Consider the following 25,485-nt stretch of genomic DNA (forward strand, 5'->3'; position numbering starts at 1 on the left):
GTTCTGCTTCTTCCTTAGTCCGTGAGTTCCTGGAAGATAAGACTAAATCTTATCTATCTGTGTATGTCTAGGTCTAAAAATGGAACCAGACACATAACGGGAATGGCCTCTGGAGTCTGGCCACCTATAGCGTAAAGATGGTAATAATTTCTACCTCATTGCATAACGCCCCGCGTGCTGACTCTTATCGCCAAAAACAAGAGATGAGACTTAAATTCTACTGAACCTAATAATGTGAAGACAGGTGTCAGTATTATCCCCCAATGAGGTTTCTACTGTATTTGATTTCAGATATTTCCACTTAACAATGTCCTTAGAATTATCGAGATGATATCAAAACTCAAATTTACTAGATATTTCTGGTGTTGTCAGTTTTGGAAAAAGATGCTGTATCTTATATTTTCTACAGCATCTTTCTCACCTCATTTCTTGTGCTCATGTGTTGCCTTACAGCTGCCAACCCGTCTGTTCCCCTGCGCCTTTCCCAGGATATCACAAGGGAGTGCCTCAGCAAACTGAGACTGGATGCAAAGTTATCGATAAAGCTCCCTTGGGGGGATGTCTCAGCAGACTGAGACCTGATGGAATAACATCGGCCCCTCTCCTTCAATAGATGGGAATGCCATCCCCTCGGGTTATGAGTGTGTGTAAAGGCACAGTATGGCTGGAGCACAACGGGGACTTTCGGGGAAACAGCTGGCAGGCACGAAACTCACAGACCTTGAGATAAACAAGCTTTACTTCTTCATTTGTTAACTAATAAAAGCTATGCATTGGCCCGATTCAGAGCTCAGTCCTTGAGACTTGAGTCCCTAGGCTCCACTTGCACTCTGTTCTTGACTACTGTCTTTCTTAACCCTGCGCCAACCTTCTTGTTTCCAACAGCTCTTGTTGTGCAGGACCTGACACTCATGGAGAAAGGAGGTCTACAGAACTATAGCTTGTCTATTTGTTCTGGAAGGAAAGGGGAAGAAATAGTAAGATAGTGGGGGAAAACAGGCGCAAGTACACAGAAAACACTCAGAGTCAACTTCAGACAACATTGATATGGATAGAAACCATGGAGGGAAAGACTTTTCCCACAGTCCTGCATCCCAGAGCTCTAAACACTTTCAGTGACCTCCAATAATGATAGTGAAAACTATTATAAAATCATTTGGATAGCAGCTAACAAGCACTAAATGTTTAATCATTAAAACATATGTAGGAGAGTGGTATTGTTGTTTTATAGATAAGAAACTGGGGCTCATAGAGGTCTAATCACTTGCTGAAAGTCTTATATCTAGAAAGCAGTGGAACCAGAACTTGAAGTCTGGTCTTTGAAACTTGTCGCGTCCAGCACGACGAGAGCAGTGGGAAGCAAGAAGTGCGGCACAAGGTTAAGAAAGACAGTGGATGAGAGTAGAGTGCAAGCGGGGCCAAGGGACTCAAGTCTCAAGGACTGAGCCCCGAATCAGACCAACACATGGTTTTTATTAGTTAGGCGTGGAAGTAAAAGAAGTAAAGCTTGTCAATCTCAAGATCTGTGAATCCCATACATTACAATAGGAAACTGATTTAAGCCAATCACCCTTGCCTGCAGGCAGCTGAACCCTAAGTCCCAGGATAAGTACTTCCCCAAGGGACAAAACCTTTATGCATATGAATAGATGGAGAGTCACTTCCCCGGCAGGTTGTGGGAAGGAATGCAGCCACAGAGGCAGAGGCTCTCCTTAGCTGGGGGAAGGTGGGGAGCTGTGCCCACCTCTATAGACGCCGTGAGTTCCCCAGATGGTCCCCACGCGGCTGTGTCTGGCTTAGGTTGTCGGTTGTCCCCCACCCCCCCACCCACCGTGGGGAATCTTACTGTCATTGACTAACCAGCCATCTTTTGGGGCCAAACAGGGAGACATAAGGTGTAAGCACAAAGGTGAAGCAAAGTCCCTGAAAGGATCCATCTCACAGACTCTCCTTTCTTTAGGAGCAGGGACAAGGAGACAGACAGGTAGGCTGCTGCGTGGCAACAGAAATTCAAGAGCCCTTACCCACTTTTAATCATATCTACACCTCCTCTCCAAGAAAGTCACCAGCCAAAGAAATTATCCAGTTCTTCCTCCATGATAAATGAGGGGTTAGATAATATGTGGTTCAAAGTGAAGCAGAAATCCTCAGTTTCCAACACCAAGAAGATGACAGGTGATTAACATGAATAACCATTCATATTTAAGAGGAAGGCACCTCTGCTAATGAAGTTTGAATGGAAGATACCCAGACTCCTTAAAATCTATGTTACCGCCCTAATGAAGCTTCATTCTTATTGCTTTATCTGCACACTATCGTCAAGTTCCAACGATACACAAATTGTGAAGAACCGAAAACAACCAATAAACACTGAGCCAGGAGCCCCAGTCAGGTAGGTGAGAGAAATCACAATCACTAGATTTCCTGATACAAAAAAAGGAAGAATACAGCAGAGGTACAAAATAGCGTTCACAGCGGTTGGTACAGGGAAGGACTCAGAGAGAAATTGGTATTAGAGCTAAGGATGTTTAGATCATATTCTTTCATCTTATAATTGTGAAAAGGTATGGAAAGATAATCCATGATCAGCATGTACCATCCAAGTAACATAGTGGAAATCCAATTCCAGTCTTAATATTACGGAGCACACAGGGACTTAATATTCAGAACAATCAGATGTGGGCTTTTTCGTTTCTGTTTGTTTGTTTTTAACAATTTAAAGGGAGGACATTTTCAAGATTCATGCGTAGTAATTGAGTAAATGTGCATTTTGCTTAGAAATCCCAGAAATAATTATTGACATGGAAGGTAAACATCAAGCAAAATGTCAACATTAAGTTGTGTTTTCTCCCCTCTCAGACTTATTAATAAACTTACCACATATTGGTTAAAATATTCATTCATAGGGAATATTAATTTTCCCAAAATGAATGGTTACAGTATTTAAAAATGTATTTCATCAACAGAAATTAATTTGGGTTGAGTTTTTGAGCATAGATAATTCCACTGGGCAATGAAAGTTACTTAATCTTCCATCTTGTCACAAGAGCAAAGAAAAGCAACTGCATTTTAAATGTTTAATTAGAAGTAACATCAACTTTATGTAATGATATACCACACTGCTTACAAGTAATAAAGACAAACATTATCAACACCGAGAAATGCTATCAAATGTTGCTTTGCTTACAGATCGCAGAAAGAAACTTTTATGGTATTAAATGGCTTTTTGAAGAATCAAACTTCTGAGTTTGATTCTTTTTTTAAGAACTTATGGTTGGGATAATTTGAGGCATTAGGGGTTTGACAGTGACATTTCCTTGTAATGGAGAGAAGTTGGTGAGGTTCAGACACGACTGTGTTTGCCTTTAGCAAACATACTGTTCACATTTTGAGAAAAACTGCTGATGCAGTCTGATGAAACTGTTCCCACACTGCCAAATCACTGACAGATGTGCTTGTCTGCCAGGGGATTTCCCTAGAAATGTTCTAATGTTCTCCTATCTGTTTAGAGAAAGTTCATTTAAAATCTGTTAAAGTGTATTAATGCGCAGTGTTGCATTATATCTTGCTATGGGCATACTGGCAAAAGAGAAGTTATATAAGGATTGGCATTGGGCTTTCCACCAAAAACTCACAGATCTGTCCAAAACAGAAACCTTCCCTGACCCCCGCCTTCCAGGAGATAGGGCTCATCCAGTCCGCCTAACTCGCGTTGCACAATTCCATAGTGTTAGCACAGAAAGGAGCTCATCTCTTCCTCCACACCCACTTGAAAATACATCTGCTGTTGACACTGCAGTCTAGAGAAATTAAGTGATTTGTCCCACAGTCACAAGGTTAGTTGTCAGTGACAAACCACAGGGCCACCTGAGAAGATCAGTTGATTAAGAAAACAAAAGTTAGTTCTTACCTGCTACTTTTACACAAAGGACATGAGGTTCAACGATAAGATCCTTTGAGTATGGAGCTAAAATTTTAATTTAATACCAAATCAATGTTTTCTAGTTCCAATGGTGACCGATATGTAGGAATCTAATTTCAAAACCCTCATTAGTGTTACAAACTTAACGACCATGACTTTATTATTATTATTATTATTAGTTTCAGGTGTACAAACAATGTAATAGACACTTATACCCCTCACAAAGTGATAATCTCCCAATCTACTACCCCTCTGACATCGTATATAGCTGTTACATTTCCACTGACTCTATTCCTTATGCTCACTAAGACTTTCTTTAGTGAATTAAAATTGACTTCTGGGCATTGGTTCAGGGGTAGGACTGAACCAATGACTACACTTCTAAAAAGTAAAATGTTTAATTCTTTAGTTTAAAAATATAAGTTTAAAAAAGGGGGAGGGAAAGCTGAGTGCAGGCAGTGGCCATTTGTGGATTGCTTTGTGGCTCATTCCAGGTGGCCCTGGGCAGGTCATCGGCATGGGGCCCCTCCCAGGAGCTCCTGGGACTGGCATGGTCAGTGGCCAGCTTTGGACCCAGCCAGAGCATAATCCAGCCATTCCCAGGTACAACACACCCAAAGTGCACAATAAGCAGGCACTAGAGCCCTGCTAAAGTGAATCCTGCTCCATAGAGTCAGCCCCTGCACAAAAGCTCCTCCACAATAGTCAAGGGCAGTTCCCACAATCAATCAACCTGAGACTCAATCCCTCCCATTTACATGCAAATAGCAACCAAGACTCACCTACAACAGGAGGGCACATACAACCCACACAAGAGACACACCTGAAGTACCAGTCAGGTGTCAGGAAGACTGTGCCACTGAGCCCCACAGGACACTTACTACATAAGGTCACTCTACTAAGACCAGGAGACAAAGCAGCCCTACTTAATGCATAGAAACAAGCACAAGGAGGCAGCCAAATTGGGGAGACAAAGAAACGTGTCCCAAATTAAAGAACAGAACAAAGCTCTAGGGGAAAAACAAAAACACTAAACTAAATGGAGACAAGCAATCTACCAGATGTGGAGTTCCAAACACTGGTTATAAGGATGCTCAATGATCTCAGCGAGAACTTCAACAAAGAGATAGGAAACATAAAAATGGAGATAGGAAGACATAAAAAAGAACCAGCCAGAAATGAAGAATACAATAACTGAAATGAAGAATACATCATAGAGAATAAACAGTAGATTCGATGAAGCCGAGGATCAAATCAGCAATTTAGAAGATAATGCAGCATAAAACACCCAATCAGAAGAGCAAAAAGAAAAAATAATAATTAAAAAAAATGAGAATAGCTTAAGGGGCCTCTGGAACAACATCAAGCACACCAACATTCACATCATAGGGGTACCAGAAGGAGAAGAGAGAGTGCAAGGAATTGAAAACCTATTTAAAGAAATAATGACTGAAAACTTCCCTGACCTGGTGAAGGAAATGGACATACAAGCCCTGGAAATGCAGAGTCCCAAACAAGATGAACCCAAACAGACACATAACAAGACACATAGTAATTAAAATGCCAAAGGTTAAAGAGAAAGAAAGAATTTTAAAAGCAGCAAGAGAAAAGCAGTTAGTTACCTACAAGGGAGCTCCTATAAGACTATCAGCTGATTTCTCAACAGAAACTTTGCAGGCCAGAAGGGATTGGCAGTAAATATTCCAAGTAATGACAAGCAAGGACCTATAATCAAGACTATTCTACCCAGTGAAGCTATCATTTAGAATAAAAAAACAGAAAAGATGGATCTGAGAAAAAGCTAACAAAGTTTATCAGCACTAAACCAGTATTACAAGGAATCTTAAAGAAACTTCAAGACGAAAAAAAAAGAAAGAAATTAAAAATATGAATAATAAAATGGCAGTAACTATATATCTACCAACAATTACTTTCAAAGTAAATGGATTAAGTGTTCCAATCAAAAGATAGGGGAACTGAATGGATAAGAAAACAAGACCCATACATATGCTGCCTTCCAGAGACCCCTTCCTATCAAAAGACACACACAGACTGAAAGTAAAGGGATCGGAGAAGATATTTTATGAAAATGGAAATGAACACAAAAAAAGCTGGGGTAGCAATACTTATACCAAACAAAATAGACTTTAAAACAAAGCCTTAACAAGAGACCAAGAAGGACCCAGTAATCTCACTTCTGGGTATTTATCTGAAGAAACCCAAAACACTACTTTGAGGGGACCTGTGTATCCACATGTTCATTGCAGCATTGTTTACAATGGTCAAGGGTGTCTGTCGATGGCAGAGTGGATAAAGAAGAGGTGGTACCTACATACAATGGAATATTGCTTGGCCATGGAAGTGAACGGGTTCTTGCCATCAGCAGTGGCATGGATGGACCTGGAGGGTATTGTGCTGAGGGGAGTATGTCAGACAGAAAGACAGATGCAATGTGATTTTGCTTATATGTGGAATCTAAAGAACAAAATAAACAAACAAATCAGAAACAGACTCATAGATATGGAGAACATTTTGATGGTTGCCAGATGGGAGAGGAGTTGGAGATGGGTGAAAAAGAGGAAAGGATTAAGAAGTACAAATAGGTTGTTACAAAGTAGTAATGGGAATACAGGCTATAGCATAAGGAATAGAGTCAATAATATTGTAATAACTGTGTATGGTGTCAGATGGGTACTAGATTTATCAGGATGATAGATGGGAGAGGGGGAGGAGCTGGCTAAAAAAGGTGAAGGCATTAGGAAGTACAAATTGGTAGTTACAAAATAGTCATGGAGATGTGAAGTAAAGCAAAAGGAAAAGTCAATGATATGGTAATAACTATGTATAGTGCCAGGTGGGTACTAGACTAGTCAGGGGGATCACTTCTTAAATTATATTAATGTCTAACCACTATGATGTACACCTGAAATTAATATAAAATAATATTGAATATCAAATGTAACTGAAAAAATTAAAAAGAGGGGGAAGGTGAAGGGGAATAAAAGGTCCAAAATCCAGGTATAAAATACTATATAAGTCATGAGGATGTAATATACTCATATAGCATGGGGAATATAGTCAATAAATTTGTGACAGCGTGATATGGTGTCACATGGTTGCTGGTCTTATCATGCTGATCACTTCTTTGGGTACATAAATGTTGAATAACTGTGGTGTACCCCTGAAACTAACATAATATTGTATGTTAGCTAGCTCTAGTTTAATAAAAATCATTAAAAGAGGGGAAATGCAGTACCAAAGTATGAATAAAACCAGTGTACACACACACTTATTCCTGGATTAACGTGAATGCTCATTTGCCCACTGAAAAGTATGATGAACATGAAGGGCTACTATCTTGTCTATCGAAACTGCCTCTCTTTAGGAGAGAATTTCTCCACCTCAGCCCTATTGACATTTTGTGTCAGCTAAGTCTTTCCTGTGGCTCACTGTCCTATGAATTGTAAGTTTTATGTCCTCAACCCACTAGATGCCAGTAGCATGATCTCTCCAGTTAGGACAACCAAAAATGCCTCGGGACATTGCCAAGTGTCTCCAGGTGGTAGCTGAGGAGGGGACAAATCACTCTTATTGGGAACTATTGCTTTAAGAGAACAGTCCTTCCTTGCTACACTCATAGGGCTGCCATTCATGTCACATGCCAAGTAGGTACTTAGAGCTCAGGAATCTCTTGGCCAGAGCCTTTCCAATGTCAACACATCTGTCCTCCTGAGGGTTCCAGGTGCCAGCTCTTCTTCTCCAGGACGTATTCTTTAACTCCATATACTACCCAGTATCCTTTCAAACCTCACTTTTTCTCCGGCCGAAGTTATTCAAAGTATACAACTGCTTACAACTAAGGAAATCCACCTGATAAAGAGCTAAGCAGAAAATAATTGTTTTCATAAAGAATTTTTTAAATGCATTTGTTGTGTGTTAACAGCAGTGAGGCAGGGGCATAGAATCACACACGCTCAATAACAAACTAACAAACAATAGTAAGGAAATGATAAGCATTTTTAAAGGCCAGAATTTTACCAGCATCTGTAAAACGAGCACAGCTTACGCTAGACATTTTTTAAACAGTAAGGTAGTGTCGTGCGGGGCGTCCGGCGGGGTCTCTGGTCCCGCTCCCCACATAAGAACGCAGGACATGGTGAGGCCAAAAAGGAACACCCACGGAGCCATAGGTAGGGGAGTCACACCACTATACTCTCACTGGCGGCTGGGTTGGAGACACAGGGACCAGGAACAACACAATTCTCAACCCTCACTGTGCCGCTTGCAGGCTCAGCCACCATCTTCTTGCTAGCTCCCCCCTTTCTCCTTTTCTTCTCTGCTAGCCTCTTCTCCTAGCCTAGCCACGGCAGTTATATTCATGGCTAAGGGCTCACTGGTTACAGCTGACGGCCAACTAGCCACAGCTGCTGGCCATTTGATCACAGTCGATGGCCATTTACTACCTGAGCCAGCACCCTTCTATGTGAGGCCGAGAGCCTGGAAACTGCTTTTTGGGGCTCTGTCCCCACACTCCACCCCTACAGGCTCTCGCCTCACAATCTACGCGACAAGCGTCTTCCGCGAGGGGCCCTGTGCGAGGAACCTGGAGGTGAATGCTATTTCCTGGACACAGCCAAGCTCTCTGGTCACAGTCAGGGTTTCTCAGGGCACCACCAGTACTCCTGGGCACAGCCAGACTTCCTGGACTTCTTAGGGTACCACTAGTCTCCCCGGGCACAGCCAGGGTTTCTCAGGGCACCACCAGTACTCCTGGGCACAGCCAGACTTCCTGGACTTCTTAGGGTACCACTAGTCTCCCCGGGCACAGCCAGGGTTTCTCAGGGCACCACCAGTACTCCTGGGCACAGCCAGACTTCCTGGACTTCTTAGGGTACCACTAGTCTCCCCGGGCACAGCCAGGGTTTCTCAGGGCACCACCAGTACTCCTGGGCACAGCCAGACTTCCTGGACTTCTTAGGGTACCACTAGTCTACCCGGGCACACGAGGGCCTCTCAGGGCACCGCCACTCTCTCTCTCGGCACAGCCCGGCTTCCTGGACACAGCCAGGGCCTCTCAGGGCACCGCCACTCTCTCTCTGGGTACAGCCCGGCTTCCTGGACACAGCCAGGGCCTCTCAGGGCACCGCCACTCTCTCTGGGCACAGCCCGGCTTCCTGGACACAGCCAGGGCCTCTCAGGGCACCGCCACTCTCTCTGGGCACAGCCCGGCTTCCTGGACACAGCCAGGGCCTCTCAGGGCACTGCCACTCTCTCTGGGCCTCTCAGGGTACCGTGCTGGAACAATAGCGACTCACAGTCAAGGTGCTTACATATTCTCGATGGTGGCCGGTCAAGACACAATAGCAAACATCCGCCAGTTCCACTACATGGTGGTATGTTCCCAAACAGTCAAGTGGTCCATTAAATTAGGGATGGAAGGCAATTCCCCATAGTCCATAGTCATTCGCCAGGGCTGTCCTGGGGGTGAGGGATGACCTTGACCTCACCCTCAGCTCCCACGGAGGACTCAGCAAGCGTTTCCTCCTGGGACCCCTAGTCCTGCATCCGGGCTGTCTCAGCAAGCACTTCCCAGCCCACAGGGCCGCAACAACCTTCGCTTCCTCCGGCCTTTGCTGGTTGGGGAATCGTCCATGTCTTCCCACCCCTCCACAGGGATCCAGCTCTCAGGCAGCTGCTCCTCCTGGTCTTCCTGCAACTGAGTGTTCATATGCACAAACCACTCCACCGTCCTTCGGAGAACTTTGGCCGACACCGTACCCTGCTCGCTGCGCCATGTGTAGTGCAGGGGATCCTGCCGACTTCGCCAAGTGTCGTGCGGGGCGTCCGGCGGGGTCTCTGGTCCCGCTCCCCACATAAGAACGCAGGACATGGTGAGGCCAAAAAGGAACACCCACGGAGCCATAGGTAGGGGCGTCACACCACTATACTCTCACTGGCGGCTGGGTTGGAGACACAGGAACCAGGAGCAACACAATTCTCAACCCTCACTGTGCCGCTTGCAGGCTCAGCCACCATCTTCTTGCTAGCTCCCCCCTTTCTCCTTTTCTTCTCTGCTAGCCTCTTCTCCTAGCCTAGCCACGGCAGTTATATTCATGGCTAAGGGCTCACTGGTTACAGCTGACGGCCAACTAGCCACAGCTGCTGGCCATTTGATCACAGTCGATGGCCATTTACTACCTGAGCCAGCACCCTTCTATGTGAGGCCGAGAGCCTGGAAACTGCTTTTTGGGGCTCTGTCCCCACAGGTAGGAAAAGAGGTAAAGATTCTGGTGAAGTCAACCTCATTAACTCTCCCTACACACAACCAGAAGCAGCACTAAAGAAAGAAAGGAAGTAGACAGAATACTGAGAATTCTCAAAAATACCCTAGAATTTGTGAAGGTACGGACTGAGGGAAGGGGAGGATTAGACAAACCTGGACAATTTCAAAGAATACGGCTTTCTTATAGAAGCTCCAAATATCATTTTAAAACCTTTCAGGATTGCCAGTACATATATGTTCCTTGTATGAAAGTTTTCCCCTCTGGGCAGATCAATTAGAAAACAGTATCCCCTCCTCTGGGCTGATGCCCTGCACCCCACACATTCTGTGAACTGAGAGCAAACTGAGTTTAGTCCCTCTCAAGGCCCCTTGGCCAGGAGTCCTCATGCAGAACAATGTGCACGACAGTTCATGGTGCTCTGCCAACAGAGGCGGGAAGGGCCACTAGAGTTTGCTGATTTCCCGAGTAACATGCCAAGTAACGTCCAAAGGAGTGCCGCATTCCTGGTTGAGGAATGGACCCATTTGGACAGGGATCTCAGAAGCCAGAGCAGGGCTCAGGTCCCCCAGCATGGTACACACTCTGCTTCATCACAGTTTTCCTGTCCCACGTCTCCACAGTGTCTATTGCAGTGACTTTAAAATTTTAAGATGCACCACAATCACCTGGGAAGCTTATGAAAACACAGATTGCTGAGCCCTATCTCCAGAGTTCCTGAGTAAGGTTGAGACGGGGGAACCAAGAATTTCCTTCATTAATTGATGCTGCTAGTCCCAGGACCACACTTTGAAAATCAGTCATTTCTAGAAAAGTAGGTAGAAAGCAGCATCCGGTCCTCAAACTATGGCTCAGAAGGGGGAAGACAAACTAGTCCCAAATAACTTGAAAAGAGATCAAGGAAAATCCACTCACACTAGTTCAGAAGAAAAACAGAAACACCCTTCTTAATAGCGAGCAGGATGAAAAGAGAAGGCAGACATGCCTAAAGTGGGGGGTGCAAAGGTGGAGGAAGGAAAGGAACATAAATGGCAAGGACAAATGAAAAACTCATTTGGAGCGAAATATAACCCAAGGAACAAAACAAATTCCCCATGAGTGCTTTCTAAAACTAACGAACTTAATAAGAACATTCAGTAAGAGCTCAAAGCTGGAAAGATAAAAGGAAATCCTAAAGATAAGGAAACACTTGGAAAAACATTATGTAATACGGAAGAGCTAATAAATACATTGAAAACAGAAATAGAAAAAAGTCAAAGTTAAAAACCGAATTAAAAGAATGATGGAGAAACTCAAAATAATTAAAATGAATACGTAAGGACAAAGGAACTTATTAAAGCAAACAGAAATTAGAGCGTTAATTTGGAACACAGATAGTGTAATCCAACATCAGGTAGTCCCCTGAAACAGTGGACCAGAAAAAGAAAAATTGAGTTACCACACAGAAACATATCCTTAAAAGAAAGAACAGAATCCACAGATGAAAATGATACATCATATTGAGAAAAAAAATGATTACATTTGCATTGTCATCTTAATTAATTGTTAATTAGCATTGACATCTTTTTTTTTTTTTTACAATTTATTTGTTTATTCATTTTCCTGTTGATGGACAGTTAGGTTATCTCCAGTTTTGTGCAATGCAAACTATGCCACTGTGACCATGCTTGTGCGTGCTTCCTGGTGCACGTGGCAGAAGCTCCCAAGCTAGCAGTCTGGAAATGGTTCTGGGTATGTCCTGAGATGGTGCCCCACAGCCAGGTGTGGCGTGAGGAGACCAGACCTCCTGTTCAGATGCCTCTGACTGCAAGGAGACTTCCGCCGGGACTCCTCTGAGGGTGAAAGGAGATGGTGCCATTTGGTTGAAATAAAATTCAACCAACACTCGATTGATACTCAAATTCCAGTCCTTGGACCAGCAGCTTCACCTGGGAGCTTGTTAGAAATGCAGACTCTTTCCTATTGAATCTGCATTTTAACAAGATCTCCAGGGTGTTTGTGTGTACATTCAAGTTTGAGAAGTGCTGCTTTAGATTATTATTAAGGGTGGAATGGCTGGGTATGATGTGTGAACTAAATTCAGCCTTGCTAGGTAGAGTCAATCTGCCCTCCAAACAAGTCGTAGCAATCAACATTTCCACCAGCAGTAAGAGTTCCAATGTCCCACAACCCCTTTCAAACTTATTATCCAACTTTGAAATTACTGCCATTCTGGCAGATATCACACCATCCATCACCGTGATTTGATTTTTCATCTCTGATTACCAATGAGTTGAGCATCTTTTCATGTGTTCATTAGCCATTCAGTTTTCTAGCAAATGCCAGTTCATTTCTTTCGCCTGTTTTTCTGTTGCTTGCTTGTCTTTTTCTATTTGATTCTTTGGGATTCTTTGTATATTCTGCATGTTCCCCCTTTGTTAGTTATGTGTTGCAAATATCTTCTTCCAACTTTTTGGCTTCTCTTTTTACTTTCTTTTTTTTTTTTAATTTATTGGGGTGACAATTATTAGTAAAATTACATAGATTTCAGGTGTACAATTCTGTATCACATCATCTATAAATTACATTATGTGTTCACCACCCAGAGTCAGTTCTCCTTCCATCACCATATATTAATTAACCTATTACACATGAAGGATAAAACTAGTTATTCAGGCATCCAAAAAGAAGAAAGCAAGTGAACTCCAATAGGGAAAAAAGAATCTGTCTGGCTTCCATAGCAACATCCAGTCTCTGAAAATCATATAGCAAGTCTGCAAGCTCTAGAAGGAAAAAAAAAGGTGACCCCAGACTGTCATATCAGTCTACTTTTTATTCAAGAATAAAGGCAGTAGGTAGCTATTCTCAAAAGTGAAACATCTCAGAAAATATAACCCTCATGCGACTTTTTTTGGGGAAAAAAATTGATGATGAAAATTATCCAACCAGGAGATAAGTCAAAATAAATAATCCTGGAATGTATAAACCATGGTAAAGGACTAGTAATGAATGCTGGGTCCAAATGAAAATAGAAGCAGAATCTAACAATTGGGAGAATTACATTTGCAAAACAGAATGAGGATGTTATAACCCTATCAGAGTAAATACCATGCAAGCAGCCAAGTTGGAAGGTATTGAAAGAAGGGGTTGAAAGAAATACGAGAAACCAATCATACAGTCTTTCCTAGTAAATGATATCTAAAATTGATGTAGTTCAAAATTCATAAGGACACCAATTTTTTAATGATTTCGGATTTTTTCTTAACCTTGAGAAAGGTCTTTTAGGAACAAATAGCTTTGTCTTTTAGGAACAAAAAACACGTATCTGAAGTTCAACAATTTCTTTTTATTTTTAACGTTATTAATATTTTTCAAATTTTTCAATTATAGTTGACATACAATGTTATATTAGTTTCAAAATAAACTGAATTGAAACACAACAATTTCTTGAGTTTCAATTCAGTTTCTATTTCTTCTGTTAAATTCCATAAAATTACATTTAATGCTTCTATTTATAAAGCAGTCCCATCCTCATAGGGTTAGTTCTTACTATCTTTCTATCTTTCTATCTCCTCTCTGTACATGTGCGTTAAGAGAGACGTATAATGAATGCTTTTCAACTGTTCACAGTGGGTATTTTTGGGTAGTGGGATTTAGGGTGATGTGTTGCTTTCCTTTTACAATTTTCTATATTGTTTACATTTTTAATGATGAGCATAAGTCACCTGTAAAAACATACCATTATCACTCCAAAATGAATACATACAATATGACACTACCTTTCGGACTTAGTAACTGAGTGTGGGTGAATTTTTTTTTTTTTTTAAATGACCAAACATCTTGAAGTACCTCTGGGTGAAGCATCATTCTAAAAATGCATCCTCATTGTAAAGCACACTAGAAGGAAGAAATAGTATATAAGAATGAGCAGAATGTAGCCAAGGCAATTAGCCTGCAAGGTGCTGTGTTTTGTTTTATTAAACAAACTTCTGCTCCCTCAATTAGCAGTATCTAATGTTTATTGAGAACCTACAATGTGTCAGGCAATATGCTAACATATTTTACAGGCATTTTCTTATTTCATCCTCAGAATACCTATAAGGTAATACTAATAATAATGATGATTATGAGAGTAATAGCAGCTCAGGTTTACTGAGTACCTACTATGCGCTAAGCACTGTTTCAAATGATGTGTATGCAACAACACTTTCCAGTAGGAAATCATTGTGGAGTAGAAGAGAAAGCCATCAAGGTTAGCTCTTAGAAATACAGGATTCACATCGGTATATTTAGAGAAACTGCACAGGCGAGCCTGACCTTGTGTGGAGCGTGAACACAAGGAGAGAAGGCTCGCCAAACCATGGAACTAATTGAATGCTGTGACCACAAAAGTGAGAAGAATCAAGGCTATAGTAGGACTCTGACCATTTAGACAGAAAGACCTTGGCCAACTTCTGGTTGTCCTGGAAACAGAATTCCAACCATTAAAAGGAGACAAAATCACATGCTAATACAGAGGACATTGATTACAGTTGGGGCCACACACATAGCCCAACGTGATCTTGGGAGATCTTCTAGGGGTGCTTGAAATATGTGGGGTTTTTTTTCTTTTTTTGCCACAAATAATTAAGTCCTGCAGAGGGAGGATTTGGTTTAACTATGAAAAGGTCAGTGTGAAATGGCATGTCCAAGGGCATTCCTATCCTGCGTGCTCTTCTCCTGGCAAGTCTGACCCAGTCAGTGCAGGTAGGGAAGCATCCAGCTGCACACAGCCCACTTCCACTCAGCAGCCTCTCTCTATGCAGGAAGCAGCAAGGAAGTGCATGCTCTTGCTTCCTAGCTGATTAGCCATGGGATTGAAGAGACCTCCGTTCACTGTCCCTCCCCTACTATGGCCCAGGAGGTGTTGACCTATGCAGAGTAGAGAGTAAACCAAGAACCAACAAAGTCACTTAATCCTCACAACAACCCAGTGAATTACATGCTGTTATTATCATCCCCATTTCACAGATTACACAACCTACCAGGAGACGCAGTATTCAGGGTAAGTAACCTACCCACAGTTACTGGACAAACGAGCTTTCTGACTTCAGTCAGATTTCCCACTGTGTGCTTGTCATTTCTATCTTCTCTAAAACATGGTGGTTCGAATTTCCTTTTTAAAGGATTTCTATGCTTATGTATGTACCTGTGTTCATATCTACATTAAGGATTCTGCACACACACACACACACACACTCACACACACACACACTTACTTACACACTCACACACTACACAAGAAAGGAAGATGATTTCCCCCAATAGTAACATTCATGAATTGAAAGCTTAGGCTATAGCTTAATACAGTATAGTCTGGTTCAGTTCCAGGAAGCTGGCTCTGTAAATTAAAAGTGTGATCTCTTGAAACCACTGTGATAAAAGTGATTTGAAATCATACTATCGACAGTCATAATAGAAACAAATGCCTACTTACCACTCACAGCTCAGCTCTGGTGAGAACAAATCAATACAATAAAATGCTTTCAGCTTCTCAGAGAAAGGTTCCACCTGACAGATACCAGGAGATCAAATATTCACACTGCTTAGGACCAAGGAGTATATGGATTAGGACATATTTAAGAAGGCACCAGTACAGAACCCAAATCTGCAAGGCCTCTGTTCACTATTCCTTTATTTTTCTTTCAGTTTGTTCATCTGTGTGTCTCTGTGCTGCATGTTAAAACTATAGCAAACAAAAGTTTCCTGCATCAAAGGGCTCTCAGTCCAGTGGTGGAAACAATTAACGTAATCATACAATTTTGATCTGCGTTCTGCTAGAGGTGTGCACAGGGCTGTTATAGGAACACAATCAATGGGTGCTTGCTTTTGCCCAGGGGAGTTTTGAGGAGGTTGCCTGAAGCAGAGTTTAGATACTCGCTATCCCAGGGTATGGCAGAAGAGCAGAGAGAAACTGATAGGAATTCCAAGACCTTGGGCATGTGAATTTTTATGTGATATAGTATTTGGTCTCTGTCACAGACCTCCGCCAGGAAACCCATCCCAGCTAGCATTCTGAAATCAGAACATGTTATTACCCAAGCTTACCTGGCTATCTTTAAGAAGGTGTAAATCCTAATCTCTCAGGGAACACAGTCTTCTTGCCTATGAGTATGACTAGAGCCAGAGGGAGTAAGTCTTTCTACACAATTTCCTGCTCAATAAAGAATCCTCCTCTATGATATTACAGTGGATGTTCAGTCAACTTCTGCACTAAACAATGCTGGCTAATTTTTGTCTCCTCAGCCCCTCTTCACTTTTTGTAACAGCGTCCTGGTTCCCTTTTGGAGAATCTCCCCCTGTTGTAGGCAGTCTTTGTAGTTAGTAAGTTGGATGCCCTACCACTCCACTACAGAATTTGAAGGGATTCCTGGAGACCTCTGATAGATGTTTCACTGTCCCCACTGTACATGGGCAAATCACCAGAATGCAACCTAAGCTCCGCCAACTGGCCTTCCTCTTCCAAGACTCTGAATCCTAAGGAAGGTGACACACCACTCAGTCCCTCATGCCTTACTACAGTGGCGTCTCAGTAGCCACTCCGTCTTCATTCCTTTCCTGTTTCTAAGTCTGGTCCTCCTGCTTCCATCCTGATTCTGTTAATTCCTTGAGAGTCTTCTAATAAATTCTTTTTAAAAATGTATGTTAGCCCAAGTTGGTCTCTGTTACTTGCTTCCAAAGCTCTTTAATTCTTCTTGAATCCTGCCACTAATGGGAACATCACTACTTTGTGGGGCTGATCATTCACCTGGCAGACCTCTGTATGTGCTGCAATCCAATTAATTCAAGTAAAAATCAGCCTCTCTGTTACTAGGGTCTGTCATCAGGAACCAGAAAGAATAAATTTTAGTCCCTCTTCTATCTTACAGCCACTTTAGTATCTGAGGACAGGAAGTAATCACCAATAAAACTGCACCACAAAAGCCAAGTCATCCCTTTCTCAAGGTGGAAACCACCAGCTTCTTTTCTAACATGGTGTAAACTCCCAGACCACAGAAACACGAGACGTACATTGTTGGTGGGCATTTTAATAATTTCCACGGGGTCCCAGGGATGTAAGAAGGCACTTGCTAAGTGAGTCTCTTTGGAAGACAGCACTTCCATGTTTATTGTCCTCAAGGGTTGGTGAATGACAGAATCTCTTTGTTTAGGATGCAGAAGGCCCTCTTACCAAATATCTACCAGACATCTCTGTATTCCTCTCTAGTCTGCCCCCAATTAAAAGCATATTATCTTCTCTACTGAAGTTGGGATAATTGGTGGTTATTTTCAGAATAACTTATCAGGATGTTGGAGATTGATTATTTTTTCACCTGAGGTAGTGAAGGTGTTGAACATTCACTGGACACTGAGTAAATGTTGCCAGGACTGCAATTTCCCAAACCACGAGTCTGATAAACATGATATCATGTCTGCAACATTTGCAAACAGTCCAAAGTCACCCCTCCCTCATTTAATTATTCCCTTTTCTTATTCTAGCATCTATTCTAACTATATGTGTATGATTACATATTCATTTCACTAGTTTTATAAAAGCATTTGACTGTGAAAATATATCCATTCTTGAGCAGTAGTTCAGAAACCTGAGTTTCAGTGAAAAATCATAGGAGAAAGAGAAAGGATGGCCAGAAGAGCTACCCTTCCAATCTCAGACTCAGGCAGCTTATTTGCCTCAACTTCAGGCTTCCCTTCATCATGCCCCCTTTATACCTTCGGACAATGAGTGAGGATTAAGAGCTAATAAGTCCCCCATTTCAGAAATAAAGGGGCTCCATTTAGAATACTCTGCTCCCTTGTGACAGCTTTCAGCGGTGCACAGTGTAACATCCATCTTCTCTCTTGGCTGCTCATGTAGAGGCTACAACTCTCACTCTTTCTCTCAATCACTCTCCCCTCTTAGCCCAGTGACCACCAGCCCTGAGCGTAACGGTCAGCCTGGGCAGGCCTGAGGGAAGCAGCCCGTACCAGCACGAGCCAGATGTGGACATATTCTCTTGCTCTCCGGCTCCATTTCCTATAGCGCTAGAGGTGTTGTGAGCTGATTGCCCCTCCCACTGCTCAGGTGAGATCTCAGTTAGGGCAGGAGAGAAACAGACGGTCTCTTCTGGACCCAGGCCACTGAAGCTATTTTTATTCAGGTAAAAGCATTCATCAAAGGTTCAATCCAATTCACCTGGGCTCAAAGATCCGAACAGCCAGCTAATAACAAAGAATGACCTCGTTTTCCTTTGACCTACTGTGTGTACATATGTGGGAAGAGGGTGGGGCCACCTAGGAACTGTGCCCAGTATCCTCGTAACAATATCACAGGCTCACGCTTCATCCCAGTGTCACTTACCGGATTTATATTGTTTTCGGTTGATGGAAACATATTTATACAGATGGTGCCAAAATAATGCATACACTTTTAGAAAGGAAGAAACTATTAAAATTGTAAGACTCAGTATACACCGATAACAAAAAATGAATACAAGTCACATTTGACTTCCGCAATTAGAAGAGGGGCTCAAAGTGGTTACCATCAGCGTCCAGACACTTCTGATGACGGCGAACTACTGCTTGAGCAACGCTGACCAAAGTGTCCACTTGTACACATTTTTTTGGCACCCCCCGTATAATACAAAAGAAAAAATAAATCCTAAATGATGTACATCCTTATTTGTCTTTGCAATTCAGTCGAATCACATAAACAGAAAAGACCACGGCCAAATAGTTTAGTGACATATAAATAGAGAAGACTCTAAAGGAACGAATGATGCTAGAGTAGTAGAAACCATGACATGAAAGTTTGATTTTTAATTCAAAAAAACCCGTATTTCTTCACATTTTAATATTTCGCAAATGAGGGTTCTTTTTAAATGGTACGTATATTCAGTGCAGAGGTTTCTTTTTTTAATTCTCCAATAACTCTTATTACATTATTGGTATATTTTATACTTCATATTATCTTGGAACTAATGAAATTTAGTAAATTCAATCATTTGACCTCTGGACCAGAGAACAGCACGGCTTACATCCATCCAGGGAAGTCCCCACAGATTGAAATGATTTTTCCTGTTCCTGCTCAAATTTTTTTCCCAGTGGCTTTTAAAAGGTGTTCCTTATGCCCTGTGAGAGAAAGGAATGTCCTGACCATACAGTAGATAAAATATGTTGAAGTCTTTCATCTTCACTCTCCCCTTAAAAATTATTGGCCCACAAAAAAAAAAAAAAAAAAAAAAAAAAATTATTGGCCCACTCCTACTGGGTTTGAGCTTCTCTGGAGGAGAGAACAGAAGTGTGTCCCCTGCAGGCAGACTTGCTCCCAAGAGAGGAGAGGAAGAAAGGGGCAGGGAAACAGACTCCTGAATATCGACCCTCAGAATTAAATAGACTCACCCAAATACCATTTCTGGCTTGGAGCAAGTATTTCCTTGTGTCTTCTTTAAAATATTCCTATGAGCTCACTAAGAGAAGGTGACAACAAGATCTGATAAAACTAGTGAAGGTGGTTTTCAAACAGGCCTGCTCTCCTACCACCAGCACAGGCCTGGCCACGGTGTTCAGTGGGTTCCTACGTGAACACACTGAACACACAGCAGAAGATGGTAGGCAGTGCACAGAGGGGGCATTAAACAACACTGAGCTGTGCAATGAGAAATTTATTTCTGTTTGAATTCCTGTTCAATCCTTTTCAGTATATCAAGGAGAGAGTCTCCATGTGCTGTCACGTGTCTTCATCAGCTGTCTGGACTTGGGAAATCATCCTTTTTAAGAAAGGAAGAACAGGCCTGACGTTCAGAGCCATTATGGGAAGCAGCGCCTACCTTGGATTAATTTATGACAATTTACTTTCACTGAGTATTTTTGTGTTTCCCTTCTCCGCATGGTAGGTGGCATGATTTCCCATTTAAAATGGTAATAGCGTTTTGTTTAAGAACACACTTATGTTTTAGAAGTGACTCAAAAAAAATTAACTGTATTAAATATATGTTATTAGGTGGGTGCAAAAGTAATTGTGATTTAAAAGGTTAAAAATAATTGCAAAAACTGCAATTACTTTTGCACCCACCTAATAATATACTAAATATATTAATGCCATATACAGGTCAAACACAGATATGGCAAAAGCTGTGTAAGGGGCACCAGGATGAGTATCATGCCACTGTGGACGCATGATTAGATCCTCTTGCTTCCAAATCTCCTCAGAAGAAGATAGCATTCTACCTGACAGGCCTGTGAACTCAAGCCTTCTCCGTTAGGGGAGGTATTAACGTGTCCATCACTGGTAATCCCCAAAATCCCCCAGCACTGTTTTTATGCCAGTACTGCCTATGGCTTCCTAGTGCCTTCTACATGGAGTTCAATCTTTTGCTTCTGATGGAAAAAGTAAGTATTGTTCAAGGTTCTGTCCACTCAACTCAGGCAGGTACCACCCTGCTCCACATAGAGCACACCTATTCATTTCTACCTGTAAGCCCTTCTTTATGCTGTACCCCCTGCTGGAATATGCTTCAAAGGTCTCATTTCTTAGGTGCCAAGCAGGGAAAACTTTCCAGCCCTCCTTACATCAAGTCCAGAGTTCTCGCTGTCATAACACGCTGCATATTCAAAGCACATGTATATAATAAAGAATTTTATTTCAAGACCTTGCTCGCAGAAGGAAAAGTAGACTGATTGAACACATTGTTCTACACTGATCTTAATTGTTGCTATAATCTGATCTGTGTCTAACCAGCTAATCAGTATTTAATCAGCTGCTTTAATTTTATTACGAAGCAGCTAGCATGCAGCTGTAGCTAGACACCACACAAGTAAATAAAGTGCATTACTATTTTGATTATATTTATGCATATGAGTTTTATTCTACTTGCATCAAAACTATACTCACTTCCACTCACGTAGTAATTTGTTTGTAGTAAACCATTGTGCGTCTGCATAGTAAGAATAGTTAGAAGTGTCTATTTATTGCCAACTATAAGTTGTACCATAAGTTTCTAGATGTACCCATCTTAATTTGCCAAATAATATTATGATTCATTCAAATATTTGTACAGTACTACAATTACTGACATTGTTCCTATTAATTAATGATATTGGGGTTTTGTTCCAAGAAATAAATACAGAAATAGAAACAGCAGAAGAAATTCATGCATACAAAAAGAATCTAACTTGATTGCCCTGAAATAGAATTCCATGCTAGAGTTTCCACACAATTCCCTGAAGAATGAGGCATAGCCACGTTAATAAAATTCTGAGTGTTTTAGCATGGACACAATAGGTTTCAAAGTCCTATGTAAGTATTTGAACAACTTGACCTTATTTAAGTTTCTTGAGAGAACTATTAGGGACAGCCACAGAATAAACATGAAAAATGATGAAGGACCCACACAGTGCTTGCCTGCGAGGGCTCAGGTACCTACAACAAACTTCAAAAAAATATTAATAATAAAATCAAAACACCTCCAGGGTACTCTTCTAGATTGCTTCATGTTTTTAAGGGGGAATTCACCAGGAGCACTGCTTTGCTTTTCCCTGTCACTTCAGTTGAACAGAGCACCCTCTCCCTTGGCCAGTCAAGAGAGCTCTGCTTCTCTCTCTCTCTCTCTCTCTCTCTCTCTCTCTGTCTCCCTCCTCCTTCTCTCCCTCCTTCCCTCTCTTTCAGGAGCCAGCAGATACAATGGTGAGAAGAACTGGCTTCACATCAGGGACACCCCAGCTGCAGTCCCAGCCTCTAACTACTTGCTGTGGGACTTCAGGCCACTTACACTCAGGCCACTCAATTTCCTCACCTGTACAACAGGTGATTCATAACAGCTGCTCTTACATTAGGGGAGAATTAAATGAGATGATGCCACGAGGCTCTGCGCAAGGGATCCAACTGCTCCTTTGGCTACTGGGATCTCTAAGGCTTCTGTAGCATCAGTGCTGCCCACCTCGAGACCTTCTCCTCACCCTGCTGACGTTCATCGAGCACGTACGGTGAGTAGAGCTCTGGGCTAGGTACCTGGAACACAACACTGAAGGTTCAGGTTGAAACACAAACTCCAGTTTGCAAAACGAGAACTAGGATGACTAGATGTGCCTTCAAACAGAACATGCCCGGGTAGACATTTATGTTTAAACCAAGCTGAAGACAAGCATCACTGAAATACACAACAAGACTTTTAGGAAGGAATGGACCTTTAGGCCAAGCTTTTTCTTATACAAGTGAGGAAAGAAACCATTGTTTTCTCTTCAGTATCAGAGCAATACCTGTTATTTACATAGTATTTGGGCAGCTGGGAAGCATTTTTATATGTACTAGGATAAGGATCGCCTAACTTTCAGGCCCATTCCACACTAGATCTACAGATCTGTGCGAATATCCCTACCCCGTCACTGAACAATTGAGCCCATCTACCAGGGAGAAGACAGCTAACAAAGATGTCTGCAGAGAATGAACTATCCAGCAGCTTGGTTCCAATCTTGTCCTGAATCTTTAAACTGGTGCTACCCACACACCACAGAGATGACAGTCAGTGAAAGCCACCTGTGTGCGTGCAGTGGGGGTAGAGAGCATTCTGGCTCTGTGCTAGACAGTCACACGAGGCTCCCTCACTTTGCTCCCACACACCGCCCTGATGCCACCCCTGTTCCTGATCTGCCGGGTTTCAAAGCTCTTGGCGAGATGCCCCATTACTCACCTAGCCTTCACCTGTTGTGCCTAACGACTCTAATCCACCACAGGGAGCTCACAAATGATACCTGCCAATCATGGATCCTTGTGCAAACCTAGGGCTCCCTCTCTGACTAGCAGCCTGGGTGAGCTCTTCATGGCATTCAGAGAGGAGCAGTCATAGAGAAGAGAAATCAAAGAGAAAAGTCAATTATGGATGCAAAAGAAAGATGAGTTATGGACTAAATATAACACCATGAATAAGTCACATATTCTCTGATCTGCATTCTCCAAATTCTGTGAATTGAGATCCATCTAAATGGCCCTACAGCTCTGAGACTCCATGGAAATACATACATGCATCTTCACAGCAAAAATATGTCTGTTACAGAAGCCAAAGGAATCATCTCACCTTCTCTAATTAGCACAGACTAGATTACTCCACAAAAAGATATTTGACCTTGCTGAAACAAACAAACAAATAAAAACAAAACAACAAAAATACCCTCTTATACCGTTGTCATGAGTTGTATGCCTTCCATTTAGACAACAAACATTTGGTTATCGGATAATTTTTAATATGGGGGCAAAGGTATATATGTTGCTTACTAACATTTGTACATTTCTTATAGCCAGGTTACCTGTGCCAAAGCTGAAGAAAATAAATTGGGGTGGTGATGAGGATCATTGCATTCCCCAAATTTCTGAAAGTAGGGATACCAATACTCTCTGACTAACTAAATCTATAAAATATCTATCTGTGAAGAATATCAAATGCTCTTACAAACATTTTAAAACTAGATGAACAAATGCATGGCACACGACCCACCCCTCTCACACCCTCATGCTATAGCAGACATTATTAATCAACCACAGAACCCTTTCCAATGTGTCTGCACACAGTACCTTCAAATGCCTCTCAATACAGTAGCTCAGGTAACTGCTGAAAACACGTCATACTTGGCATGAATGATAAACACTATTTGGAATCCTTGCTTTATCACCAACTCTATTACCCTCACTGCCATTTTGAGTATTAAGAGTTAAGAATATGAAAATGTCAGTGCTTACATACAAATAGGAGGGGATCTTGCCTCCAGGAACATGGCTCTGAATATTGGGAGATTTCAACCCTGAAACTCTCCAGAGATTTCTTTCAATGTCTGACTTTTGCTCCCGCTGCCCCTCTCTTATAAAGTACAAAGGCCATTCCTAGATCAGAGGTGTTCTCAAATTGAGTTCTGGTCAATATCTGTAGCATCTGAGAGGCTCATACTTCACAGGACAAGTGTAATCTTCAGAGCTGGCTGTGAGTGCAGAGCGCAAGAGGGAGAAGCAAAGAGAGCCCACATCACTGAGCTGGGAGAGATCTGGTGATAAGCCAGAAGGGTGGGTGGTGGCCCTGCAGCGGGAGAAGGGCTGGGGAGCAAGTAAGCAACAAAGGTGCCAGGAGAACAAAAGCAAAAGCACACGGGACAAAGTGACTGAAGCTCGGGGTTTAGCAAATAAATGTGAAAACTCTAGATCTTGAGTGATGAGAGCCTTTTTATGGAGCATGGAATTATTTTCCTGACTATAATTACATTTCCTCTCTCAACCCTCTAGCCTTCTCTCCTTCCAGTATTTCCCCCCACCTTTTCCCTTCATCTTCCCCCACTTCTCTGCCCATTCCCTCCTCTTTAACTTCCTTTGGGTCTCTTTCATCATTCCCTCTATCCTTTCTCTCTCATTCTCCCTTGCCCAAGCTTTAGACAAGTCACCTACCAGCCCCAAAGCATTAAATTAAAGAACCACTACGGCAGCCCTCAGGGCTAAGGGGCTTCTAGTATACCCCCCCCTTATGCCCCAGCACAGGGGGGGCACTGAGGGACACAGGGCAGCCAGGGGCTCCTGGATGCTACACAGCAGAGGTGAGAGCTGGCCACCTGAGGGAAGGATGGAATGAAGTAGAAAGCAGAGATGGAGACGGGTGCGCAGGTCCACAAATAGGAACAACAAAGTCCTGGAACAGTGTTGAAAAAGGTTGGCAGAAAACCAACAGAGCAGAAATTAGCATCGGGCAGAAAGCGATGCAGTTTGGGAAAAGAGAGAAAGAAATATGAGGCAAGCAAGCAAAGCAGCAGCATTAATAAGCCACCATAACTGGAAACAGACCTGGGGGATGGATGTTAATAAGTCGGTACATACCGAACTAGGGGAAAGAAGCAAAAGCCGAAGTGATAAACTGTGACTTTGGAACACTTACCACAAAGGAAAAGAGTTGTGCCGACTAAAGGGAGGTACCATGTGAGAAACTCAATAGACAGTTCTCAGTTTTATTTTAATTTTGTATGTTAACATCACTTTGGAAACACAAACGTTGTACTGAGACTTAAGAATAACCTCAATCAATTTAGGAGGCAAAAGAAAACCAAACGCCTATTCTATTCAGAGTATAATGAGGACTGACAGCCAGAAATTCTTTGTTAAACCCACCCTATTGGACCTGAAGGTCAACTCCATCATAACGCGGTGCCTTACCAAGCCATTCTTCCTAACTAGTTATTGATTTGTAAAAAATCATAACAGTGTCTTATAGTAAATGACTATTGCTGAATTATCACCTTGGAGCAACAGAGAATAACTAT

At 42.2% G+C, this 25,485-nt stretch overlaps 1 protein-coding gene across 6 annotated transcripts in view; it reads right to left on the bottom strand.

Annotated features, from left to right (window-relative positions):
* FHIT (fragile histidine triad diadenosine triphosphatase) overlaps positions 1-25,485 on the bottom strand; it is a 1,395,299-nt gene that overhangs the window by 844,205 nt on the left and 525,609 nt on the right. The gene's annotated exons all lie outside the window — the stretch shown is intronic.

Source organism: Rhinolophus ferrumequinum, chromosome 17, assembly GCF_004115265.2.
Source record: "Rhinolophus ferrumequinum isolate MPI-CBG mRhiFer1 chromosome 17, mRhiFer1_v1.p, whole genome shotgun sequence".
In the NCBI taxonomy this organism is placed as follows: domain Eukaryota; kingdom Metazoa; phylum Chordata; class Mammalia; order Chiroptera; family Rhinolophidae; genus Rhinolophus; species Rhinolophus ferrumequinum.